General features: G+C 43.1%; 1 long non-coding RNA gene and 1 pseudogene across 2 annotated transcripts; both read right to left on the bottom strand.

Annotated features, from left to right (window-relative positions):
• Positions 1-10,254: 10,254 nt before the first annotated feature.
• Positions 10,255-15,412, bottom strand: LOC143435671 (uncharacterized). Its single transcript, XR_013106145.1, has 3 exons — positions 15,203-15,412; positions 14,937-15,130; positions 10,255-10,567 (listed from the first exon to the last, which is right to left on the bottom strand). It is a non-coding gene; the product is annotated as an uncharacterized LOC143435671 (long non-coding RNA).
• A 257-nt stretch (positions 15,413-15,669) lies between these two features.
• LOC143435672 (putative sperm motility kinase W pseudogene) lies at positions 15,670-24,287 on the bottom strand (annotated as a pseudogene). The gene is made up of 7 exons (XR_013106146.1): positions 22,013-24,287; positions 20,036-21,402; positions 19,548-19,757; positions 19,144-19,319; positions 18,015-18,169; positions 16,683-17,927; positions 15,670-15,859 (listed from the first exon to the last, which is right to left on the bottom strand). The product of XR_013106146.1 is annotated as a putative sperm motility kinase W pseudogene (transcript).
• Positions 24,288-24,651: the final 364 nt, after the last annotated feature.

Below are 24,651 nucleotides of genomic sequence, written 5' to 3' on the forward strand. Positions count from 1 at the left end.
CAATATATTTGGACCTAATTTTATTTTCTTTTGTTAAAATATTTTAATTGAATATTTTACTTATTTACAATACAGATGTCATCCCCTTTTCCCATTTCCCCTCCCTAGAACTCCCTATCCAACCCCCTTTCCTCCTTTATGCTTTTATACCATTTTAATTACTTGCATGTATTAAGGTCAGTTCTAGGTTGAGGGTTTGCTCCAGCAAAAACATCCAACTGTCTTTCCAAAGAACCCTTAAGTTTCCAGTTCAGGGAAAGACACAGGAGAGTGGCTGCCCCTGCTTGGGTGAGAAGCAGCAGGGCACTGAGCAGGAGGCAGGCTTTATATAGGATTTTTTGATTTCTAGGGTGGGATTGGTGGGATTTCAAGCCAAGCCCAGGGATTGGTAGTTTTTTTGGGCTCAGGGATTGGTGGGTTTGGTAGGTTTTCAAACCTGTAGTGGGTTTAAACTTTTTCCAGTACAGGCTGAGCAAGCCAGTAAGCAGTACCCTTCCATGGCCTCTGCATCTGCTCCTGTCTCCCAGGTTTCTGCCCTGTGAGTTCCTTCCTTGGTTTCATTCAGTGATAAACTACAGTGTGGAAGTGTAAGCCAGATAAATTTACTTTTCCCCTACTTGCTTTTTGGTCATGGTGTTTTTTCACAACAATAGAAATCCTAACTAAAACAGCACTGTAGCATCATTTAAGGTAAGGCACTTTGGTGCTTGCAGCATTGATTTTTGTTGAAGAGTGTTTGTAAATGTTGACATGTGAATGTTAACATTATCCTCTGTGTTACAGAAGTTTTCAATTTTAACGAAATCCTAATCACTGTTCACTTTCATGGATTGTGCTTTTGGGGTTGGTATATAATTGATTTTTCAACTATTAAAGCTATTCCTGGTATGGAGACTATACAGTAGGATCATCTTTCAAGATGTTTTCACTTCAGTTAATATTTTGTCAGCTAGTTTTACATCTGTATTCATGGTGAGTGTTGACCCATAAATTTTTGTTTTTATCATTTTCAGGCATTGTTATTAGGATTGTGGTGAATTTAAATAAGGAGTTGAGGAAGTATTTTTCTTTCCCAATGTTTGGAAACTGCTTTTTTCCTTAAATGTTTGATGGAGTATAATAATGCAACTATCTGAACTTGGGGATTTTAGTATGTATAATTGATTAACACTTAATGGTTTTAGAGTTAAGGGACTACAGCAAATTCATGGGTTGGAGTTTATTGTTAGGGTATTTTCTATGTTTTATTTAGAAATAACTGAGTGGAGTTAACAGGCAACAGTCCAGATTACCTAACATGGATAGTTCGTTTTCAAAACATCAGAAATCCACAGAATTGACGTGACAAACATTTCTATATTAATGTTCATTTTGATTAAAGACCTGTCTGCTCCTGACAGCTTCATGTATTGAATTCTAAGAAGAAATTGAGCATCTTTGGAGTTACTCAAGTTGTGGTGAGACAGCCACTAGACAAGAAGTGCCTCTTTCCTTCTACAGACAAATTACTGTCCAGAAAAGGACACACTCGCAGAATAGTCGACTGATTATATCTGCCTAGACAGAGTAATCAGCCCTTAATAATTCTGCAGCACTAAGGTCTGTCAGATGATCCTGGGCCAGAAAGTGGAAGAACAGATGCTCCAATGTTTGTAGTAGAGGGAGTGTCCAGGTGTTCAGAGGTCTCTATAAATTGGCTAAGTTTTAATAGCTATGCTTTGTGCTTCCCACAATTATAGTTAACTCAGTCGTTCTGGATTTCTGATGGGGTTGAAAACTTATAGCTTCATAGCCAATCCAGTCTGTTTACCTTGAGATAAAAGATTTGAGTGGATAGTCGTCAGCTGACATTCATCCTAAAACCAAGGAAAAAGCCAGGTTCAGAACTAAGTGTTTTAGTTAGGAGAGACAACAGAGGTTCTGGTTAGTCAACAAAATGATGGACTGGGTATTAGGACTATCTTTACCTCACTAGTACAAATTGACATAATTATGCTCTAATTGTATTTTGAGAGAAAAGTTTCATTTTAACAGGAAGGGTGATTGTAGGAGGAGCTAAGGTGGGAGGAGTACTGAGAGGAAGAGAAGGAGTAAGAAGAGGAGGAGGAGAAGGAGAGGAGAAGCTAGGTGATGAAAGAGAGAAAGAGAGGGGAGACAGGGAGGCAGATGTTCATGTATCTCCACCAGTCTTAGATGGTTGATATATCTAGGTTGGGTAGTGGGTTACACCTCTGATTGAGCAATACCAAACTTATAAAGCCTATGATTAACATTTTTAAAAAAATGTATATGTGCAAAAAGGAAAAGGGGGCATGGGATAGGGGTTTTCTAAGGGGGGAATGGGGAAAGGGGATGGCATCTGAAGTGTAAATAAAATATCTAATAAAAAAACAAAAAACCAAAAAATAAAACTGACAATATATTAGTACACAGTGCAAGTCTCAAATGATATTTTAAAAAATTGAAAGAACATCCCATATTCTATCTGACCAACATTGATTAAAGCTGGTTATCAACAACCACAGAATGTGAACAACTCACTACATTTGAGGTTTAGGATGAAAACTCTGTCAAGACCGACATCTAGAGTGAACTTACAAACCTTGCTGGTCAGAAAACACCTTGTTTGCTTCAATTTTTGACATTTTTAAATAAAATTTATACAAAGACAAAAAAAATGTTTGATGGAGTATAATAATGCAACTGTCTGAACTTGAGTTTTTAGTACATATAACTGATTAACACTTAATGGTTTTAGAGTTAGCTAGTCAGCCTTTTCAGATTCAGTTATCAGCTTCAGTATGGTTTATTTTTCATGGATCATGTCTGCTAACATTTAATTTTTATTTCATTGCCGTGAGTTTGTTTATAATATTCCTTATTATTTTTGCTTCTTGTAGAGTCTGAGGTGAGGCTCTTTCTTTGATGTTCATGATGCATGCTTGATTTTTCTTGAGTATTATTAGAGGTTTTTAATGCAATTAAATATCAAAGCTACTTTTATCTGGAGAGTTGTCTCTCTGTGTGTATACACACTCATGTGCATGTTGTGTGTGCATTGCACATGAGTGTGCATATATGCAGAGACCAGAGCAAGAATTGGGTTCCTTCTCTTCATTATTGCCTTGAGATGGTCTATGGTCTCTCAGAACTGGAAGCTCGCCTTGGTGGTAAGTTTGCTGGCCAGCTAGCACATGGATAGGTCCAACTGTGTTTGCCTTATAAAGCTGAGGTTTCATGCAAGTGCCCTTGTGCCTTAGTTTTTTTTAACCTGGGTGCTAGGGATTCAAACTCAGCTCCTCATGCTTGTATAGCAAGTTTGCTTACTCAGGGAGCCCTCTCTTCAGCTCTTGTCTAAAGTTTGGTCTTTTTTTAACACTGAACATCTGTTTTCACCTCTGTGATCCTTTTCTTTGGTTTAGGTTCCACATTTATTTTCTATATTTTCAGGGTGGAAACCTATATCTTTGCCTCTTTTTCATCCCAATGTAAACACAGAAACATGATCTTGCTTTTAATGGTGATTAAATTCATTCCAGAGATAATTTTTTATTATCATTGATTTCAAAATGTTACTTAAATGTCTGTTTCAGAAGTTGGTATTATTCTTTGTTTTAAAAGTTTGGCTGTTTCAATTGCTTTAATACAGTGAGATAATATACCTATGATTTTCTCCACTTTCAAAATTTGCTTATGGTCAGAATGTGAACTGTTCTTAATGAACATTTCAAATTTGTTGCAAACTAAGCTGTCCCATGTTGGGCACCAAAAATGTTGGGAACCACTCTGCCCCAAGCTTGGGGGCCAAAATGTCTCCGGCCGTTCTGTCAACCTTGGAACCCACACTGCCAAAATACTTGGGGGCTAAGTTGTTAGAGCCCACCCACACTGCCCCAACCCATGGGTCGGGGTTCAGCAAGAGAGAGAGGACAGACACTAAGAATGGAGACCAGACAGAGTGTGATTCAATCCCATTTATTCTTCAGTCTCTCTTCCTAGTCCAAGTCCCAAGTCTTGAGTTCCTAGTCCCTAGTTCCTAGTCCCTTGTGCCTCCAAGTTCCAAGTTTTCAGTTCCAAGTTCTAGTCTCATCCAAGTACTCTTCCAAGTACAAGTGTCTAATCCAAGTTGCCTGTCTCGAGTCTCAAGTGCCTACTACCTAATTCCAAGGTCTTCCTCCAACTGCCAAGTGCCTAATACCTAATAATAGTTGCCTGTCTCGAGTCTCAAGTGCCTACTCTCTAATTCCAAGTTCTTCCTCCAAGTGCCAAGTGCCTAATACCTAATAAATTCTTCTGTCTGCCTCTTGCCTTTTATATGTCTCACTTCTAAGCAATGCCTCTAAGTCCCACCCTTAAGTCATGCCCTTAGGTCTTATCTCTAAACCACACCTTTAAGTCTCACACACCCAAGGGAAGATCCTGGGTATCTAAAACAAGATGTATGTGGCTCAGCTGTTGTAGGCTATTGTAATCAAGTCTCTTGTCAGGGTATATGGCTCAAGATGGCTGCAAGGATGATAGCCACCTTCTGTTGGCTCCCCACACAAATGCCCTTAAAAATAATGTAGGATAACACTCATTTCTTCCTGTGTTTTACTAATGTCAGTGAAATTGAGATGGCCAGTAACATTATTTAGAACTTCCATAATTTGCTGATTGTTGTTTAATTCTGTCAGTGACTAAGGGGGTGTTTATTTCTCTCCCAGAGTTGTATATATTTCCTGATGTTGAAATCTGTTACAGTACAAACATACACATTCAGTATTCAGTAGCTATGTCATTCTGGTGCTCGTCATTATGGCCTGCTCTTTTATGTGAGCTGAGGTGTCCCATCTTGATCTTTGATTCCTCCTGTTAGTCAACTTTCCTATGGTTTGAACCCTTTTCTCCTACAGTTGTATTTAAAATGAACCTTTGTGGGTGTATCTAGTTAGGTTTTATATTTTAATACATTCTAATATCTGTACTTTTATTGGACTGTTTAGATTATGAGTGTGAAAGTTAGAAAGGTACAATTAGAATTAATTAATTGCACAGTTTACAGATGTGGTATTTTGAAATCGGGGTCTTATACATGTTAGGTACCTCCAACTGAGCAACATTGTCATCCCAACTGTGATATTTTATATAAATCTAAGGTAGTAATGAAACTTACTACAAACACAGAGACAGTTCACTAATAAGTATATATGTCAACACAATTAACATATATAGGCAACTACGGAAGATAGAAGAGAAAAGCACTTATAACAAATGAGTTAAGACCATTATTAGACAGTTCATATACATGCTAATTATTTGATAGGGTAGTTGCAAAAGTTGTATTGAAAGTCAGGCATTTCTGGAGCTGGGTATGGTAACACACATTTGCAGTCTCAACTATTCAGGAGCCTCAATCCGGTGAATTGCTTCTGCTTAGGAATTTTCCCTGAGTCTGGTCAATAAAGCAGCAGACTAACTCCCCTTCAAAAACAAACACACAAGCCCACTCTAAGAAGAATCATTAGAAAACTCATAGTAAGAGCAGTGACTGGCCTACTGTATCTGAAGCCTCAAGAATTAGCCCATGAAGAAGTATAGGACAAACTTACATACACTTATTTTTTTTACTAAAGACGGTTGCTTTGGCCAATGCGGATAGAAAAAATTCAGTAGATGGTTTAGAATGCAGGATAGCTACTTGGAAATATCCTTTTGTGGAGCAAATTAAAATTCATATCATATGCTAGGGCAGAATACAAATAGATAAAAGGTAGTATAATAAATAGGACAAATATAACCCAGATATCTATCAATACACAACTGCTTAAATAAATTGTGGTTAAGCAGAGACCTTGCCGTGAGACTCACAGCCAAACACTAGGTGAAGCTCAAGGGATTCTGTGGAAGAGGAGAAGGAAGAATTGTAGAAGCCAAAGCTGACAAGGACACCACAAGAAATTGGCCCACTGCCAGGTGGTGGTGGCACATGCCTTTAATCCCAGCACTTGGGAGGCAGAGGCAGGCGGATTTCTGAGTTCGAGGCCAGCCTGGTCTACAGAGTGGGTTACAGGACAGCCAGGGCTACACAGAGAAACCCTGTCTCCAAAAAAAAAAGAAAAAAAAAAAGAAATTTGCCCACATAATCAACTGACCAGGGCTCATATGGGCTCACAGAGACTGAACTGACAATCAGGGAGCCTATATGGTTCTGACCTAGGCCTGTATGTTATAGTTGTGTAGTTTTGTCTTCTTGTGGGACTCATAACAGTGGGGGCAGTGGTGGTCTCTGACTCTGTTGCCTGCTTTTGGGTTCTTTTTCCTCCTACTAGGTTGCTTCATCCAGCCCTAATATGAAGGGATGTATCTAGATTTAAACTTCCATAATATCCTGTGTTTGGTTGGTATCCCTGGGAGGCCTGCACTTTCTTAAAGGGAAATGGAGGAGTCGATCTTGGGGAGAGGGATGGAGGGGGGAGGGACGGGGAGGAGAAGGAGGAGTGGAAACTGTGGTAGGTATGTAACATATGAGAGAAAAAGATTGCAGTATTAAGTACAGAGATCTCTGGGATGCATTATGAAGTGGATAATATACTAGGTAGGAAATATTTTGTTACTTGTGTTTCCATCAACTAGCATAGAGAGAGATTAGGAGGAGATGGGCCAGTGTAAGCAGGACTGATAGGGACACTCACGCATGGGATTTGTTTGACTTTGCTTTGATTTTTCTTTTTTTATTATTGTTATTTTATTTATTTACATTCCAGTAATTGCCCCCCCCATGGATCCCCCATCCACAGTTCCTTATCCTATTCTTCCTCCCACTTGCTTCCTAGAGGGTGCTACACCCAATTAGGCCTCTCCTTCCCTGGGGCCTCAAGTCTCTTGAGGATCAAGCACATCTTCTCCCACTGTGGCCAGACCAGGCAGACCTCTGCTATATATGTTCTAGGGACAGTGGACTGTCCTGTGTATGCTCCTGGTAAGTAGCCAGTCTCTGGGAGCTCCCAGGGGTCTGGTTAGTTGAGTCTGCTGGTCTTCTTATGGTGTCACTCTCCCCTTCAGCTTCTTCAGTTCTCCCCTAATTCAACCTTGGGGGTCCCCAACTTCAGTCCAATGGTTGGGTGTAAGTATCTGCCTCTGTCTCAGTCAGCTGCTGGTAGGGCCTCTCAGAGGACAGCCATGTCAGGCACCTCTCTGTAAGCACATCATAGCATCAGTAATAGTGCCAGGCCTTGATGTCTCTCCCACCCCACCCTGATGAGATAGATCCCAACTTGGGCCGGTTATTGGACTGCTTTTCCTTCAGTCTCTTCTCTATTTTTGTCCCTGCAGTTCTTTTAGACAGGAACAATTCTGGGTCAGAAATGTTGACTGTGGGACGTGTTCATTAGTAACAGTTCACATTCTGACCATAATAAACAAATTTTGAAATTGAAGAAAAATACTCCCTATTTGATCTTCTCTTTCCTGTTCATCCCTCAGCCATCTGTTATAGAATTATTTTCCCTTCCTAGGGAGACTCCTTCTTCCCCATTCCCTTACTTATCCCTAATCTCTGTGGCTGTAAGGATTGTAGCTTATCAAAAACTTATATCTAACATCACATATAAGCAGATATACACCATATTTGTCTTTCTGGGTTTGGGTTACCTCATTCAGGATGAATTTTCCCCTAGTTCCATTCATTTGCCTGCTGATATCTTGAATTCATTTTCTTAACAGCTGAGTAATACTGCATTGTGTAAATGTACCACATTTTCTATATTTCTTCATCCACTGACAGATTATCCAGGCAGTTTGCAGTTTCTGGCCATTATGCATAGATTAGCAATGAGCATAGTTGAGCAAGTATGTCTCTGTGATAGAATGAATCATACCTTGGGTATATACCCAAGAATGATTTAGCTGGTCTTGGGGGAGATAATTCTCATCTTTCTGAGGAACTGCCACACTGATTTCCACAGTGGCTATGCAAGTTTGTCCTCCCACCAACAATGGAGGAGTGTTCTGACTCCACATCCTCACCAACACAGCTGTCTTTTGTTTTATTGCTCTTAGCTACTATGACTGGTGTAAGATGAAATTTCAGAGTAGTTTTGATTTGCATTTCCTTGATGTCTAACGGTGTTGAACATTTCTTTACGTGATTCTCAGCCATTTGCAATTCCTCTGTTGAGAATTCTGTTTATATGTATATATGTACCTCATTTATAAAAATTGGGTTGTTTTCTAGATGTCCAGATTCTAAAATTCTTCATATATTTTGAATATTTGCTGTCTTTTATATGTGTAGTTGGTAAAAATATTTTCCAGTTCTGTAGGCTGCCACTTTGTCTGATCCCATATTGTTTATAATTTCCCTGTTCAGAAGGTAAAAAATGCATGAGTTATTTCAGCAAGAATCATCTGAGAGCATCCGAGTTATTGATCTGTAATACTCTTAGGAATAGTTTTGTCTTAGGAAGCTTTCCTTGCTGGATCTTGGTCCTGCACAGCCCTCTGGGTTAGAGGTTTCCCTGCAGCTTGTCACTGATGATGTCATTGGCTATTAACTGCACACATATCCTGCTACTCACTTAGTGGCTCTGGCTCTGGTCCTGAGGATACAGTATAGTGTGTAAAATACTCTCTGGAGAAGCACTGTTGAGTCAGGGTCCAAACTCCTGAGCCCATGTCAGCTTTGATCTCCTGTTCTTTGTGGTGGGGCCCAAGTGTGAACTCTTGAGCAGTTCTCAGGTCAATCTTAAGTTCTGCTCAGGGTGTGAAAAATAGGATGGAGTCGTAGGGTGACTTTGAGGTCCTTATTAGCTCCTTGCTCTTCAACACCACAGAGGAATTGACTGACCAGGAAATAACTAGCATGAAGAGTTGAGTATAGGCTGGCTTAGATGACTCCCAGAGTATCATCCTTGATAAGATTGCTGGACTGACAGGTTTAATTTGGCTTCTAAGGGCAGGAAATCCAATTATAAACTATATCCCTGATGCCCTGTAGGAATGGTCAGAAGACCAGGCCTAGGAATCTGGTGTTCCCTTATCCCTAGTTCAGGTCATAGGTAGCAGGAGAATAGATTCTTGTGTGCCCTGTCTGTAACATGAACAAAGCTGAAGAGATGCTGGCAGCCAAGGGTAGTGCTTCATACTGCTTGTGACTTGCAAGAGAAAGAAGCAGCTGAAATCAAAGGTACAGACTGAGGGCTGAGGCAGGCCCTGCCATGGTTCTGCTCCAGTCAGAGCAAGAAGCCCATCTATCTAGATGTGTGGCTATATAGCTCATGCTACCTGGCACATGATCTCAGTCTGTGTCCTACACTTCTGCCAGCTTGCCAGCCCTCCTGTGTACTCAACCAATCTTGTACTTTCCAGTGAATCTCACTATGTCAGCAGTGTGCCATGCCTGTATCGGCAAGCTATCTTATCTTTGTTTTGTCATAGTGCAAGATGTTAGGTACAGTATATTCATAGGGTGAGCATTGACTCCTCTGTCCCTGGTGACATTCCTGACCTGAATCCTCCATACAGATGCAGATGTGCTCTTCTAGCCTGGTGGCTGACACCTAGGCTGCATTTGAGCTATGGATCTCACAGTCACACAATCCCTTCTGTTTTACTCTTGCTTTCATCCTAGATGTAGGGGATGGAGTGATCTCAGTATCTCCTGGAACCACCCACTACACCACTCCAGGGCCACTGCACTGCTCTGCTCCCCTGCACTGTTATTCTGTAAATGGTGACCTCATTTTGAGATTGACAGCATGCCAATCACAGCACTGTGGGTCACAGAGGAAATACTGTGTCTGTGTGAGCCTCCCATGGGTCATTTTCTTTAATGGCATCCCTCAGTTTCTAAAGTTGGAATCCCTTCATGATTCTTTGTAGGTTTTGTGTTGCTAAGTCCTGGACCTATAAACAAATCTATAAAATTCTTATATCAGATACCTTGTCTTTGGATGCATTCCAGAGTGGTGTCTGTACTGTTTTGAGCTGTGGGATTGTGAATTTTATAGGTGCAAATCTTGGAAATATCAGCCTCTGAGCCTTGTGCCCAAACAAGTTTGAAAAGGGTCCATAACCACAAAGAACATAACTGCAGTTGTCATATCAACAGTGAGTCCAGCCTATTTCTATACCCTTATGGGGTAAAAGTCTTTCTTAGCCTGTGTGTCAAGTGTGATACCAGCAGCACATGAAACTCAATGTCAGGACATGCAAAGTTCTACCAAGTGAGGTATGAGAGGAGGACTGTGGATACCTGGACATCAGACTCCTGAACCTGGTAGAGACACAAGTTTAATAATCATATTCCTTGTTACAACAGCATCAGCAATAGGCTTTTTCTGTAGAGTAGGGCCTTCTTCCATTTCTAGTATTCAGAGGTAACCTCTGATCTGAGTCTGTCAGACCCTCTGTATGCTGGAGTGTCTGATGAGACATTTTGGTTCTTACACTTTTCCCCTGTGCATAAGTGCTTTTCATGTGTTTCCTAAAGATGTGACATGTCTTTATGGTAGCCAGGCTTCTTGGCTGTAGTCCATCTTCTAAACCTGGACTCATCAGCTGGAACAATCTGTTCAGTATCAAGAGGCTGAATATAGAGAACAAAATGAAGGAGCTTGTGTAAGTTGAGAAAAGAATGGTTTTCTTGTAGAAGATATGTTCCCAACTCTTTCCCACCAGGCTTTGCACCTCCCACACATCCTAGCACTCCACCAATGCATAAGAAAAGTGTTAGCCATGGAGATATGCAAGAACTGACGGAGACCAAGACAGGGGTTTTGTTGGCCTTTTCTCCACTATGCATGTCAGGCTTTTTTTATAAACAGTTAACTTTTGCCATAGTGCCTGTCTAGAGGCATCCAAGTTAACCTGAGGAAAGTGACAAGGTCCTAGCACTCAGAAGTTTTGTTGTTGGTTGCCCATTCTTCTTCTGCACTGCCTGAACAGTATGATATCTCTAGTTTATTGTTCTCCTACCTATAATGGGGCTAAGAATGGAAACATCCAGGCAGGGCCCTTCTCATGGACACATCAAAAGTCTCATCACTTGTGGTCAGACTGTGACTGGGGAGCAGCTTTGGAAGAGTTTCAAGAATGGGGTAAGTGAGCACAGAGAAAATGAAGACCCTGGGTACTCCGAGGGAAAAGAGAGACACAACTATACATTCAGGGATCACATGCCCAGTTACAGAAAACATCACCTGTGTTATCCATGTACAGAAGGCAAACAATGAGAACCACATGTAGATCCTGCAGCAACCAAACAAAAGTTTTCCCCTGGAGACTCAAAACTCAAAGGCAGGTACACAAATATAGACACGTCCAGGCGTGAAGATGATGGCCAAATGGTTCCTCCATGGGGGTAAAAATGTCCAAAAGTTACTTATAATGAGTACCCACTCTATAGTGCACAGCCAAAATTCATTGTCCAGAGATTACATTTTAATGTGCCTGTGTCCTCTATTTCCCAGTCTCATGGTAGCATCATGAAGAAATGTTGAGACACTCCAGATATGCCACTGTCCAATAATTTCCTCCCAGACACATATCTTGCTAAACACACAAGCAGGATACAAAAGCTCCAAAAGCCTTCAGTAGGCTTCTTACCTCCTTAGTGCAAGTGGGGTATCCAAGAACCGTTTTGAAAATTTACTTAACAGTCAAAGGGTCAAGATTTTCTCATTACAATGTGATAAAAGTTGCCTTGAATCTGCTCATCATGAACCAGCAGAGACTCACTGTTCCTATGACTGACAGAGCTCTAACCTCTACCAGGATTAGATTAGATTATTAGGGCCCAGAGATGTCATTGCCATCCAGTGAAGTTCTATTTTCGGGGATATGGATCCTCAGAGCTGGTTGGAAGGTTTATTCATGTTGATAAATGTTGGAATGAACTCTGAGTGTATCACATGACATTGTGATACCAAAGGCAGGGCTCAAAATGGAGGCACAGAATGGTCTATAAAACAGTATCCATTGAGCATCCTAACTCATCCACCAGCCAGTAGACTGGCATTTATAACACACTGGCTGCACCTTTGACCAGAAAAAAATGTGGTCCAAGTTTTAAAGCTGTAAGAGTGTAGTGAGGAGCATGCCATCTAATTGTCAAGTTCTCATTCTGTGCTGTCTTCCACAGTAGAGCATTGTATGGCTAAAGCAAGACCACTGACTCCAGACTATGTGTACCTGTCCTGCCTCATGCTGCTCACGTACCTTGAACTCAGGAAAACTGCACAACTCACTCAGATTCTATTTGGAACATATGCCAGCAGATCCCTCACTGCAACATCATCCATACTTTGTAATGTCCCAGGTTGTTGGGGAAGGCTACTTCTTCAAAGATGGAACCATGGTATGGTCCAAGAATCAGCAAGTACAAATGACAAGAGAGGAATCTAAAGGCCTAAAGGATGACAAGTTACCCACAAGGAAAGGATCATTCATGAATATAGTAATAACATTTGGTTTTACATGTTTGTAGGAATGCCAAAGGCTATTAGTACATCTATCTTTCAGTCCTGGGTAAACCTAAAACCTGAAGTTTTGGGATTTTTGGATTCTGCATGGCTAGGCTCTAGCCTAGTCTTGTAAAAAACACTATTTAGGCTCCCAAGTACCAAACAAGTTCTCCAAAGTTCAAGCATCACATATTTGCACACATCACTGGAAGTTTGATAGGTTTTACAGCTTACCATATTTCCCTTGACCAACCTTGATCTCATGTCTATGAGTTCCTTGACAATAAAGCCAATAAAAACAACATTGCAAGTTGTCTTTTCAATACCTTCTTGTAAGCTATTTTATAATGGTAACTGCACATCAGTCAAGACAAGGGAGATGGTCTACTCAACAACCACTTGAGAAAAATGAGATAGTCTGCCAGCTAAAAGCAGCAGGGTCATTGCTAGAAACCAAAAAGAAATATCCACAGGAAACAAGGACCAGGCGCAACTGCACAAATACTAGAAAGACAGAGCAAATCTTGGGAATAAGATAACTTGTAGGAGCAGAGCAGGGGTTAGGGAGCATAATTGCTTGGGAAAACAGCATTCATACTTTGTGACTACATCTTGTATGTAGAATTTTAAGTTGATTTTCACAAATGTTCATTTATACCAAACAGAACAGTAAAAGCATACAAGGACAATACGAAAAGCATATGGCATTTCAGTGGCATCCTCCACAGGAAGTGCTAATAACTAAGACCATTGAGAGAGAATGGGAAAGCTTAAAGAACTCCATAGCATTCTATGAAATGTTGAGTATGGTTGGTATGTGCACAGAATGTGCTGGAAATGGAGGCACTTCTGAATCATAGACCCCCACTGTCCTGAAGCCCAGTGGTTCCCTATGTTAAACACAAAGAGCCCAAGATTTCCAGGCAAAAGAAAGAATCAGACAGGTGATCCATGGCTCCATGTTGGCCCAGAAGAAATAGTCTACCTTCTAATTGACCATGTTCATCTCCCAGCATGAGCCATACTAAACCCAGCTCTTATCTGTGAAAGGAGACCCACTCTCCCCTAAGATTTGAAACAACACAGCACTCTGCTATGAGAGTATGGGCGGCTTTAACTTTAGAGGAATCCCAATGTCATTGCTTCATGTCCCTAGAATATATGGTGCTCTCAAAGACCAGACTGCAGTCATGATCTCTCTCTATGTGGATCTGAATAGCTAAAACTCTGAGGATGCTCAAGAGAGGATCTTTCAGCTCTGCTTTCCCTCCAACTGTCAGCTCATCTTCTGGACCTCAGAGAATTGAGGGATGGATTATGTCCTCTGAGTAGTTTGGAGGTGAGAAGAGGACTAAGTCAGGAATGAACGGGGTGTGATTTGGCTGCCATTTGCAATTGTTGGGATTAGAGCAGTGGCTCACCTCAAAATGCCAGACATGATGGAGGAGCTATGAGGACTTACAACGTGGAGGGATCTGCTCAGATGTCATCCCCTAGGTCTACTTTTCAAGAAAAGTATACAAAAGGAGGAAAATGCCCACATGGTTCACAGCAAATGCTACTGTGACAGGCCTAGATGTGTAGTGAAGTGGGCTCTTTTTTGAGCTGTTAGGACACTGGATGTGGCCACCATCTGCCCATATTACACAAGAGCAAAGCCTGCTTGTGACAGGTCTAAATGTGCAGTGAGGTGGGCTTACTGTAGAACTGTTAGGACACTGGACATGACCACCATCTTTCCATGTTACACAACAGGAGAGGTGCAAGAGTTGGATGACATGCAGACTGTGTGCCAAGGGGATGGCTGTGAGAATGGCTGAGATGGATGTGCATGAAAGGGAGACTGTTTAACAAAGAAAGCCAGAAGGAAGGTGAGATCCTGGGTCTGTGGCCTGTCAAGCAGGACTTCAGATGTGGCCCTTTCCTGTGTACCTTGATGGGTTTCTCTGTTATCAGGGCAGTGGTTCTCAGGACTGACCTTCCTCAACCTGGTTTCCCCTTTCTCACAAAGACACATTGAATATTTATCTCAGTCATGGACAGACATGGGTACTTTTACCCAAAACACAATAAATACCTTGTTCTTCCATGTATTGACAATTTAGAAGCATTGGGTTGTTATTCTAGCAAGAGTATATAACTCAAACCTGGATGGCATTGGATAAAGCTATAGGGGGTACTTCCATGACATCAACTGCAGCAAGTGTGGTAGGATTATTCATATTCAACCATGTTTCCAACCTCACTTTCTTTAGCATGTGGTGCAATCAAAGCCTCTACTCTAGGTGCAGAGACCTGAGACTGAGAGTGTTTCCTTTTACAAGAAATAGACATTTTCCCATGCTGCCCTCTGAGAACAGAACCTCAGGACATCAGCTGTGCATGGTATGAGCTGCAGGACTGAGCTCCACTTTGGGCCCTTTCCTCTCATAGCTGTTTGGAATCCCAGTGTCTTAGCATCAAATGCTATGTTATCTAAACTTATCATATTACCTGCATGTAGAAGATGAGGTCCACTGTGTATTTCAATTCTGTCTCTAAAAGGAGACTAAGGAAAGACCCTTGAGAACATCTCAATCTTGCCTTTCGGATTTGTGATGAACCTCTGTGTGATTCATGTCACCAGTCATGTTAACTGCAACACCTTGACTCATCTTCTGGGCAATATGCAGATTTGTTACTGGTCCCTAGAAGACAGAATTGGAAGCATTAGGATCATAGACCTTGCAACCATTTCCTTTTGTGGACTCACTGTCTACCTGGTTTTCATCATGGCAGAGGAACATTGATCCTTGAACAGGTTGTTGGTTGTTTACAGGAGATGAAGATCTCATCGAGAAGTCAAGTGTTTCCCAGAACATCGGTGGTCTCCCTCAAACCATCTGATAAAAAGTCAGAGCTTGACCTTCACTCATTGGACACTTGCTTCAACCTCCTCACTGAGTACAGGATACTGGAACAGGTATGACCTTTGGAGAGATGTGGTATATTTAATGTTGAAGGTGGAGATGTTTTGGGCCCCATATTGGCCCTGGTTTGAGCCTTGAGGACAAACCTGAGCCTAGCTCTGGTTTTGAGCAAAATGGGGCCCAACAGAGATGGAAGGCAGAAGACCCACTGTGTGTCAAGAGCATGCAAGAAACCCCCTCCCCTTGCTTTCCAGACTCTCAGCATCTACAAAGTAGTTGTTGATACTGACAAGAAAGGAATGGAAAAGGTCCCAAACCTGAATAAACCAAGAAGGTTGGACAGTGGAGTTTCGAGCTCTCAGGATCAGGAACCACACTGGGGCAGGTCATGCTCAGGATTTTATGTTCATTCTCACCGCTGAGTCAAGATTAGGGTTACTGACTTGGACTTCTCACAGGTAAATAAGAACATCTTATGTAAGGTATCCTGATGTGGGCTTGCCAATCCTAAAGTGTTACAATGTACTGTCATAGCCATAGCAAGTTCTGGCAAAGTAAAGGTAGGCAGAAAGAACAGGGGCAAATAAAGTAGGCTGCTAACATTCAGTAAGATTTGACGTTAGAGAACTAAGCTGAGAGGCTGAGGATCCCCATTTCAACAACCAAGACGATTCTGAGGGACAGAGAAGATCCCATGGTCCTGACTGTCATCCAAGGAAGGAGAACAGCATCTGTGTGAGCCAAGGCCGAGGCTCCCACTCCCCAGTCCAGTCAGGTACTTCTCCAGCATGTATTGGCATAGCCTCAGATCCTTCAAGTTCTTTACCTATAAAACTTTCCCAAGAATCGTCAATAGATTTCAATCCCTAGGTCCTTTAAGGGTTTGAGATATGCCTCAATAGAGTTATCCTCTGACCTCCACAGGCTACCCAGAAAATATGCACGCTACCTCTCCCACACACACATGCAGAGAGAGAAAGAGACAGACAGACAGACAGACAGACAGACAGACAGACAGACAAACAGACAGACACATAGAGACAAAGACAGATAAAAAGAGGAAGAGAATGAAAGACAGGGAGAGGCAGAGAGAAAGAGAACAGGAGAGAGACAGAAACAGATGCAGAGACAGAGATAAAGCTGCATTAACAGAGAAATAAAGAAACTGAGAAACAGAAGATAGAACCAGACGGAGAGGATAGAGGAGACAGAGAATAGGTCATAAATGAGAAAATATGTAACTACTTTAAAATATTTTGCAAGGGTACACGCTCTCAGTGCCCACACCATCTGTAAAAATTATGGCAAGGTCTGTAAGCATCATACATACCTAGTAGCAGCCAATTGGACCTACACAAAGAAGCCCAGGCTAGCAGAGGGAAAATGGCATGAAAGGCTAAAGTAACGATGGTTAAGTTGTGAACCTTTCATGAAGGGTGGGCTTCCACACCTGGAAAAGGACCTGGCAGAGGAAATAGAAAAATAGATCAACCTGAAGGCAAACAGTTGAGACATCCCAGTGATGATCTGATGGCTGAGTGAAAATAGTGTCAGGTATAACGTGGGGAGAAGCAGAGAGGGCCAAGTAGGATACACTACATGATGTCAGCTTTGATCCTACATAAAATGAAAAGCTGAAGCCTCTAGTCATGAGTGTGACAATTTTCAATGTTGGGAGCTGTGGTGGCCACTGAGAGCAATTCATGCTCTTTAATTAGAACTCACAGTTAGTGCAGGAGAAGTGACCTGGAGGGAGAGTCTCCACAGAGGAATCCTGTAGATGAAGTTCCCCTGTGAGCATGTCTATAGAGGATGGATTTCATTATCTTAGTTGACATTGGAAGACACAACAGTTTGGGCAGTGCCATTCCCTAGACTTGGGTACCAGACTGCATAACAGCAGATAGCTTTAGATGAGTAGATGCATTCATTTATTTCTCTCTGCTCTTGACTCTGGATATGACATGGGTAGCTCCTTTGCACATGTGCCTTGGCTTCCCTGTGGCAATGCAGCATAACTGGAAATTGTCAAGTAACTGTGACAGAAATGGAACTAAAAAAAAATTGTTTCAGATAATCACCCTGACTCTAAAATAACCCAGAGAGAACAGTGGAAGATATCTGGTGGTTCCCTTAGTCAAAGTTATCAAACTGTGGCTCCCAAGTCATGCTTGGTGAGGAGCACTGCCTCACTCCCTCTGAATGTCTGATCTCCAGTCACAATCTAAGAATTGCCTTCAGAGAGTTCTGTCACGGGTCAGAGGGACTGCTCTCATTGCATGCCATGTGTTAGATGACAGCAAATTTTCACAGATGCTGACCATCCCTCCACTAATGACCTTCCAGGAATTACCAATCACATTGAGAGGCAAGCCTTTGATACTCTCCTTGCTTCCCTTCTGTCACCATTCCACTGACAGAAGATGAGTGAGCAGCGCCCTTCCTGAAGCATGGGTGAAGAGCAAGGGAAGAAGGTGCTCTGGAACAGCTGCATACCCCGATTTCTCACATTTAAGGAATAACCAGTGACACGAACCACTGCACCTTGGCACATGTCCCTTTTCCAAGCTCCAACCTGCAGAGGAATTCTAGGTCTAGACATTGAAATAAATGTCCTCTATCACACTTGATGGTGGCAACCAGGGTTGGGAGAGGCCCATACCATGTTTACTAGGCCTCCATACTACAGATGCTTGTGATGATGCAGATGAGGCTGCTTCACTTATTGATAGTGCCCTCCTGTCTGGCAGACAGAGGCTTTTGGTTGTCCTTCCAGGTAGCCACATTCAGCAACTTCTTGTGGGAAAGCACCAGGATCTGCAAGGGGGAAGTGAGAGGATGGAATACCATGGGATGAGAAGGACAGAGTCCCCAGTACCTTGGTTATGATCCAGCCCATAGCTTCCTGACATCCTGACACTGTACTGAGACTCTGGATAAAAGATGTGTAAAAAGACCAAAGAATGAGCTCCCCAGTAAGAGAATCAAAGGGATCAAGTGCCCAGAAGGAGAGGACAACATATAGAGTGTACAGGTGGTAGAACATTACAGGATATCCCCCATGTCCCTAGGCAAGTAGGTCAATACTATTATAATACCCTTCAGAAAAGATTTAGCAACTAAAGTTGGAAGCAGAGACTAGTCTCTTTCTAAGCTGATAACTAATCAGTGTCTAGGGTGCTGAGAGAAACAGCTGAATGTATCCAGTGGACCCATCTTATGCTGCCTGTAGGCATGACAGAAGTCTAGTTACTCATAGTACTGTGTTAATAATGTTCCTGTTTAACCAAACTAAAAACACCTTCTATAGAAAAGAAGCTGCAACCTAGAAGTCAATCATAGTGGGAGAACATTCCTGACAAACCAGTGAGTTTCAGAGTTTTCAGAGAAATCATTTGTATCACATGATGTTAAAAGAGTGAAGAGAAAGAGCCCCTCACAGAAGATTCTGAAGAGTTTCTTCATGGGACATGCCACCCAGGGATCCCTCAGTCCCTGTCAGCACTTCAGGACTATATTCATTCTAGAACTACTACTAATTTTGGGCTGGGACAGAAGGAATTATGGGAAATGTGTTGTCATCAAGCACATGGTGAGAAAGCAACATGGGACCTCTCCATCTTCATCACATGGTTTTCCCTTTTATGTACACACACTGTCTTCTCTGAGACAGAATGTTTCAGGTTGGAGGTTAGAAAGCTTATGTTTTCACATATTGAATTAGATTTTTGGATCATAAGCAGCATTAGCTACAACTACAGGTCAAAATCCGAGAGTTCAAGAGGTTGTGCCTTCACTGAGAGAGCAGCTCCAGATTTTCTGTTCAGACTCTCCTCAGCAGCCCCAAACAGGAAAGGACTTCATTTCACAGCATCCGGAGTTCGGCTCCAGCCTGTATTGTTTCTGTTAGAAGAGCCTTATGACCTTCTATTGCTTTACTGAAAGTCAGAATCATAGCTGGAGACATCTAAAGAGAGGACATTGACAGAAAGTCAGAGCACAGAAGATTTAAGTAGCTCCTCTTACCTGTATTACTCTGTGTCTTATTTTCATAGTTAAGAAAAATCCTGGAAACTAAGAAGGGTTTGCTCAAGAAGACTGAGTGTCTTCATGAGAGAGATAGCAGGCTAAGGTGCTAAGAAACAACCAAAGTCCTGGATTCCCTCTGGTGACAGTTTTCATCTGCACTCCTTACCTGCTTAGAAACAAAACATGCATATGTAAAGAACGGTGGAGCTCCATGTGGAAACATGGACTCTTGTTTCTGGGATTCCTTCATTGTCCCTCTATCAGGATGGCCTCCTCATCTTCTGAGTTTCCCATCACCAGCATAAGAGGATTGTACAGTTCAAGCCTTTGGCATGTTTGGCATGTTACGACACACAACATTCCCAGGGTCTGTGATCTGAGTGGAGAACACCATTTCACCAAGAGATGAATTACAACCTATTTCCTTTAGGGTATCCATACACCTCACACTCTCACAGGCACTCCTCTGATCAGTCATTCATAATGGCTGCCAGTCACATGGCTGCTCTCATGGCCCTCTGTCTCAGGCCTCTTTCCTGTCCAATCTCTGCCCAGCAGATGTGTTTTCTGTGGGACTGTGTTTGCCAATAACCTGTACTAGGATGGGAACTACCGGTTTCATTACTGTTTTTACCTGTTTTGATGTGGACTTACCTCACCACCTTTGTCTTCCTGAATGTCCTGGACTCTGTGAGAGTGTCAGCTCCTTGTGCACAGCTTGTCCATCACACTCATGATCTGGGAACTAGTGCCTAAGAAGAGCCTTGCACATCACTATGCCTATTGAATGGCAACTGACAAAAGGAAAGATCACACCACTTCACATAGACAATCTAGAAGCTGGAGTCACATCTCAGAGCCAATCTTAACCCTTTCTCCTTGTGGGTAAGAATGACATCAGCTCTGTGAAGAGAATAACCACTTCTCATAGACAGTCAAGAAGGTGGGCTCACATCTCAGAGACAATCTTCACTCTTCCTCCTTGTGAGTAAGAAAGAAGTCAGGTCTGTGAAGAGAATAATGGCTTCCATGATGCTACAGAAAGACTGGAGCAGGCACAGTCCAGGAAGTGATGCACTGGCTGCATTGCAAGAACTGGGAGACCAGCTCTCTCAGAGATCCCACACTTAGAACACAATCCCAAGGAAATGCAGTGGCAGTGGTCAGGGGGACACCCACTGGCTGATCTGTAGAGGCTCTAGGCTCTTCAGTCTCAAGACTGAGAAGCAAGGCTGAGGGAGTGTCAGGGAGAAGTTGCTGTCATTTGGTGACAGGGCTGTCACCAGGAAGACACCAGCATAGACTGAAGGTCTGAAGAAGTGTTAAGGGTTTGTACCATATAGCTTCCAGGTACAGCTGGGCCTCACATCTTTTTTGCATGCAGCCTCCCACTGTCACAGTCCTCCTCTCCTCTCTGTCTCCTAAGTGACAGTAACACCTTTTAAGACCAGGTCTCCTTTATGGAGACAGAGAAATCATAACATGAGCTTGACGGGCAGAATAGCCTTGTCAGACAATAGTCTACTAGAACATGGGCTTCTGCAGGAAGTAAGATGGTGTGCAGGTGACAAAACTGCAGCTTTAAGTGAAGGGGACCATGTGCATCCACACTGTGCATGTTCTGATTTACTCATACAGGCATTAGATTTCTCAGTAGCCTTCCTTGGCCTCGGGCTCCACATCATGACAGCATGTCTTCTGTATCTATTCTGGCCCTCCTCATGTATATTGTGGACCCGATGAAGGCACATTTCATTCCTTAGCACCCAGACTCCATCCAAGGTACTGCAATTCTCCCACACTGAGCTCCCCCAGAGCTTGATTCTGGACAGCATTCATGGAGAGGCCTCAGAAATCTCTGTCCATTGCTTTTGAGCACTGGAAGCTCAGTTAGATTGGATCAGTGTTGCAAATATCTGTGGTCTTCTCTTGCCTCACAGTTGGAGAGTACTGGAACAGTGGATTAGCGGAGAGTTGGTGGCAGGTTAAGAAATCTGGAGTGACATAAGTGCTCAAGCTTCCTGAGAAGACAAAGGCAACAGGGAGGAGGAGACCGCCTTAGCTTTCCTGTCTGCAGGAATTCTGCAACAGTGGCAGCTGCCCTGGAGTGACCTGCACTGATGAAGGTTCATTTGGATATAGGAGGAGGTGAGCCTCCGCGCGCTTAATGTTGATACAGGTGATCAGAAGAGCTCTCACCTGACTCATCATTACTTTTGGCCTCTGGTGGTTTGGGAGTGTATTCTGTTCTCAGGAAGGATTCTAGTACTTTTAGACAACAGGTTTCATAGTGATTCAGGCCTTAGAGGTTAGCTGTCAAACTGGGTGACCTTCAAGAGGTTAGTATATATGCATGCTCTGGGCCTCCCACTCCCTTCTAAAATTCTCCCAGGAATGATTCAGATACTGGCAGACATGTTTCACAGTGATTCATGCTTCCCACCCAAACTGCATGCTTTCAGGGGGTCAGGATATACACAGTCTGCTCCCACCCCTACCCCTTTCCCAAATGGAGAAACCCGTACATGCTATTTTTTTCATTTGGACCCTGATGTCCAGGGAGACAACACTATTTCCTGCCCTGTGCAGCTAACAGAGTGAGTACTCTTCCAGTGCATTTCAGGAACTTACCACTCTCCCAGTCTGGTCAGAAGAATCCACCATCCAAAACTGGTGGATTCTGAGTGTTGGTGTTGACTCAAATCCAGAAGTAACACTCAGCTCTCACACTTGAAGTCCACCTCCTTTTGAGGTCTGAGCTTCTCTCGTCAGCATTAGAAGGTGACTCAGTTGTTGTTATTTTTGCATTCAGCATCCCACTCTCATAGTCCTCTTGTCTTAGATGTCACCGTAGTGACAGTAGCACAGTGTTGGGGCAGGCTGGGTGTGTTCATATGGATACAGGGGAATAATCACATCATTGTCAAGGGCAGAATGGTCTTGTCAGAGAATAGTCTGCTGGCTCAAGTGTTTCTGCAGTAGATGTTGTCAACTCAGCCTCTCAGCCCTTTCTGCAGCTCTCACGGAATCTTCCAGAGACTGTCCAACCTGAATGTCCATCCAGACAAGAGAGGACAGAGAGGTCCAGATCCTCTTTTCACATGTGTTCACTGAAGTGTGGAACAAGATTCAGTTCTGAGCATGGGAAGGAAATGTCTTCATCTGATAGGTGATAGAATGAATGGCGGCAGCATCCCAAGAAACCCCAGAAAAATACCCATTTTTGATTTTTCCAATGAGAAGACATGAATAAAGACAGAAATACAAAATTCAGAGCTGAGATGCACCCTCCCATACTTGCCTGCCCTTTCATTGGTTTCTGCATCTGGCCTCTTTCAGGGGAGCCACTTTCTTTAAGGACAAATGCCACTGGGTGTTTGTGGTTGGAGCCCGGGGGAAGCAACAAAGTTTTGATAGGCAATGCCAGATTCTCCTGCCTAGTCTCCTGAAGCACCCAGTCTTCAGAGGGGGAGGTGTTTCCACAGTAAAATCTTGTTCAGGTGGCAGGCATATTTCATCTTCTGATGTGGTACTGGAGACACATGGGGCAGCCACAGCTCCGGAATGGAGGGCGTAGGTGGAAGCACTGTTCTTCTTTGTGGGACAGTGTAGTGCAATGGGAGGCATGGAGACACTTCTGGCCACCTTGTGTCCTGATGGTGTCAGGGCAACAGGGCCCTGCCCTCCTGAGGGCGAGATGTGGAGGAGGCCAAAGATGGGTTCACTGGCCCTTCTTTTGAGGGGAAGACCCGAATCAGAGATGTGTGCTGGTGATGGTGGTGGCGTAGGGCAGGGATCCGCAGGCTTGGCTGATATGGTTGATGTGTGCTCTATCCCTTTGCGTACCTGCTCTTTTAAAAGTAAATATGTCCCCATCTTTTCATCAAACTTGTTTTTACGCAGGGATTCCAAGATGTCATTGGCATTAAACCCCATGTCACAGAGCATGTGTATGATGTTGGAATCTGGGTATTTATCAGTTGGTATATTGATGTCACATTTCCTTACCCATGGGTGTCTCTCAATATCTTCCGTAGAGGGCCTCATCTCTGGGGAAATGGTGAAGAGCTGGTGAATTAGGTTTTCAAGTTGTGCAGAGAAGTTAGGTGGAATTTTATAGGTCCCCATGGTGATCTTATTCTCCAGCTCTTTCATGCTGGTTCCTGTGAAGGGGTAGTACCAGGTGTTAATAAAATACAGTAGCACGCCCAAGCTCCACACATCTGTCTTCCTGCCATCATATGGCTCCTCTAGTACCAGCTCTGGGGCTTGAAAGCCCTTGGTCCCACACTTTCGTTTCAGTAAGCCGCCAAGTCTGCACTTGATGGCCAGCCCAAAGTCTGTCAGCTTCACATTGCCCTCTGCAGCTCTCAGAATATTTTGGGGTGTAATGTCTCGATGGATAATGCCAAGGTTGTGGCAGTACTTTACGGCTGCCACTATCTGCCCGAATATTTTCTTTGCCTCTTCCTCCCACAGCGGGCCATTCTCCTCTATTAATCCATATAAGCTTCCTCCCGGAGCATACTCCATTACAAAGTGAACGTCGGTTGATGTTATTAGGACCTGGAAGAGGCGGATGATGTTGGGATGGCTCAGTGTCTTCCATGTTTCTCTTTCTGACAGGATAAGGCTGATGTTCTTCTTGGTGATCTCTACTGATTTTATGGCAACCAGGGCATTGGTTTTCAGGTGAGAGGCCAAATTGACAGTGCCAAATGCACCCTTGCCAAGATAGAAAAGCACTCTATACTGACTCCTCAAATTCTCTTTTGTGGAGTTGCTGGCCATGAGGCTAAGTGTTCCCTGTGTGCAGCAGAGCACAGTGAACCCAAGAACTAATAAGCCAGACAGCTAAGAAGAAGTCTCACAGGTCACCAAAAACAGCTCCCTGCTCTGTATGGACAAATACAGCAGGCAGGTCCACAGTCTTATACAGGGGACACTCATTCTTTCATCACAGTGGTTCTTTGTGAGGTCAGAGCACAAAATGCACCAAGCAGAGAAGGTTATAACCCATAGTGGCTGTCCTCCCTCTGGCCCAGAGGGATCTTTCCATTCTCATGAAAATGAGACCAGCCTCCATCAGCTTCTTCTCCAGCAGATCAAAGAGACAGATGTTTACTTGTTTAGCAATCACAGGCAGCAGAGTACATTCGTGGCCTTTGTAGCTGGATGCTGAGTGTGTCAAACCAACATCTGCACTTTCAAGGATGAGGTGCATTTTGGGCAAGTGTTCTCAGAGAGAAGCTAAGTCATCACAAAATGTA

The sequence above is a fragment of the Arvicanthis niloticus genome, chromosome 22 (genome assembly GCF_011762505.2).
Source record: "Arvicanthis niloticus isolate mArvNil1 chromosome 22, mArvNil1.pat.X, whole genome shotgun sequence".
Lineage (NCBI taxonomy): Eukaryota > Metazoa > Chordata > Mammalia > Rodentia > Muridae > Arvicanthis > Arvicanthis niloticus.